We start from the raw sequence: 2959 nt of genomic DNA on the forward strand, positions 1-2959 counted from the left end.
TCCATGATAAAGAAAGATCAGAAAAAGGAATAATTTGAAGAAATTACATGAATTATTAAGGAGAAGGGAAAAAAAGAATAGAAGGTCTCAGAGCTCAGCAGTAGAGGAGGGCCTGGGGCCTGGGGAGGGACAGGACTGCTTTTCTGAGGGACCATGAGGTTTATAAGCTTTGGTCTTCGGGTAAGAACTGATGTTCTATAAACTCTGTAAATGAGTGGGCAAAGCAGCTATAAAGTGACAGGCAGGACTCTGCTTGTAGCCCAAGGGGACAGATAGCTACTTGCCTCCTGAGATCCAGGCTTCTCTTCTGAACACATGGTCACCCAGGTGGGACTGCATTTCCAGCCTCCCTTGCAGCTCAGCAGAAATAGTATTAGTCTGCCCAGGCTGCTGTAACAGAATACCACGGACTGGAGGCTTAAGCAACATGAATTTATTTTCTCACAGATCTGAAGTCCAAGATCAGGATTCCAGCTTATTCTGTTCCTGGTGAGACCTCTCCCAGCCTAGTAAATGGCCGGTCTTCTTGCTGTGTTTCCATATGGCCTTTCCTGTGTGTGCAGATAGAAAGCTCTCTGCTATCTCTTCCTACAAGGACATAGTCCTATTGGATCAGGGTCCCACCCTATTAACTTCATTTAACCTTAATTACTTCCTGAGAGGCCCCATCTGCAAGTACAGCCACATTTAGGGGTTAGGGCTTCAATAAGGAATTTGAAGAGGACACAAACATTCAGTCCATAACAGACTCTGACCAGGTTCAAGCCAACAGGATATGAGCAGAGGTGAAGTGTATGACTTCAGTCCACCTTCAACTGAAGACCTCCTTGCCCTGCATGCTGGGTCGGCCCCTGTTCCACCGGCTTAAACTCACCTGTTGTTTTGCCATGAAGCTTCTACCCCACAATGGTGGGCCAGTCCGGGAGGATGGCAAAGGAACATAAATAACTTCATGAAAGAGAGCTGCCTTGCTGCCAGGACTGCATTTTGGAAGAAAGAAATAAAATGTTGTTAAGCTAAGCCACTGTATTTTGAAGTCCTTTATAAAGCCAACATAGTCTTACCCTAATACATCCTATAACCCCCCAAAACAGGCTCTCTATGTAGTTAACAGAAGTAATTTATCATGACTTTCCACCAGATTATTTTAAAATTAAAATAGAAAATTTTTAAGATAGCTAAGCTTACTTAATGAACTAGCCACTCCACAAGAGTCAGCTTCAAAAGAAGTTAAGAGGGCTTCTCTGGTGGCGCAGTGGTTGAGAGTCCGCCTGCCGATGCAGGGGACACAGGTTCGTGCCCCGGTCCGGGAAGATCCCACATGCCGTGGAGCGGCTGGGCCTGTGAGCCATGGCCGCTAAGCCTGTGCGTCCGGAGCCTGTGCTCTGCAATGGGAGAGGCCACAACAGTGAGAGGCCCGCGTACCGCAAAAAAAAAAAAGTTAAGATAAATACCATCTCAAAGCCGAAACTTACCCTCAGTGTGCTCCAGGCCTGAGTAGAAAGCTACTTTCTCCCTCACCCTGAATTTCTTAACTTTGAGTTAATTTTGATTCAAATAGTATGTCCTCATTTCATTACTTCTTACAAGATTTTTCTCTCTTGTTTTGGCTAGTCATAGCTTTTTCTTTTGCCTCATTGTGTCTTATATCTGCTTCAATGTCAGGGAAAGTTTTACTTTTCAAAACTCTGTTATTAATATTTGTTTGCAAGAGTACAGAACCACATGAGTAGAATTATAATTAATGTCAGGAGCCTATCATGCCTTGCCTGGTCTAGAAATGCCTTATCAAATGAGAACATTTCTCACCGTTCAATTTAGGCCTGTACTTTTGACAACATTTCTTAGAAAACGTTTCTTAAGGAAATTTCCTAGCTTCTCCACTGTCTTTGTAGACATGGATGGGATAGTTTAACCACACTCCCACACACTCTCTGAGAACTACCTTCCCATGGTTCTGTTGTTACCGCAAGAAGACCCAGTTTGCACCACATGACCTTATTCTACCCACCCATATCCAGGCCACCACTCCCCGCCTCACCCCCCGTGGCTTGGCCAATCACAGTCACTGTCTGAGACCCCACCTAGGTGGTGTACCTGAATCTTGGCACCATCTTGGTTTTTCAGCCTTCCTTACATCCACCTGCCAATAAACTCTCCTCTTTCTTTAACTATTTTGAGTTGGGTTTTTGTCACTTGAAACTGAGTCTTAATGCACTTTTTAAATATTTATATACCTTCCATTACTGATCATAGAGAATGTCAGGTAGCATCTGCTTTCTGACCCTTAATGGTTTCTTAAAGTGCTTGTGTCATTTTACATTTGCAAATCTAAGTTTTCAGAGCATACTTAAAAAATACATTTAATTAGACTTTCACAAGAATTTCATACACAAAACAAGCCATGGCAAAAAATACAGGAATCAGACAGCCTAAGACCAAATACCAGTTCCCACATTTACTTAATTGGGTGATCACTGGGAAATTATTTGGCTTTCTTGTCCTTACTTTCCTCATCTGTACACATAGAAGACCTGTATCAAAAGATGAGAATCGGGCTTCCCTGGTGGCACAGTGGTTGAGAGTCCGCCTGCTGATGCAGGGGACGCAGGTTCGTGCCCCGGTCTGGGATGATCCCACATGCCGTGGAGCGGCTGGGCCCGTGAGCCATAGTCTCTGAGCCGGCGCGTCCGGAGCCTGTGCTCTGCAACGGGAGAGGCCACAACAGTGAGAGGCCGGAGCCTGTGCTCTGCAACGGGAGAGGCCACAACAGTGAGAGGCCCGCGTACAGCAAAAAACAAACAAACAAACAAACAAAGATGAGAATCAAGGTTCTTAGCATAGTGCCCAGTATCAAGTCAAGTAAGTGTCCAATAATTATTTTCTTCGATTATTGTCATCATCATCATCAGAGGATTAGAAAGCAATGTTGTTACAGCCACTGTCATGAAGATGGGCA

At 44.5% G+C, this 2959-nt stretch overlaps 1 long non-coding RNA gene across 1 annotated transcript; it reads right to left on the minus strand.

Annotated features, from left to right (window-relative positions):
- Positions 1-418: 418 nt before the first annotated feature.
- On the minus strand, positions 419-2685 carry LOC132503854 (uncharacterized). The gene is made up of 2 exons (XR_009534649.1): positions 1189-2685; positions 419-980 (listed from the first exon to the last, which is right to left on the minus strand). It is a non-coding gene; the product is annotated as an uncharacterized LOC132503854 (long non-coding RNA).
- Positions 2686-2959: the final 274 nt, after the last annotated feature.

Source organism: Lagenorhynchus albirostris, chromosome 14 (assembly GCF_949774975.1).
Source record: "Lagenorhynchus albirostris chromosome 14, mLagAlb1.1, whole genome shotgun sequence".
Lineage (NCBI taxonomy): Eukaryota > Metazoa > Chordata > Mammalia > Artiodactyla > Delphinidae > Lagenorhynchus > Lagenorhynchus albirostris.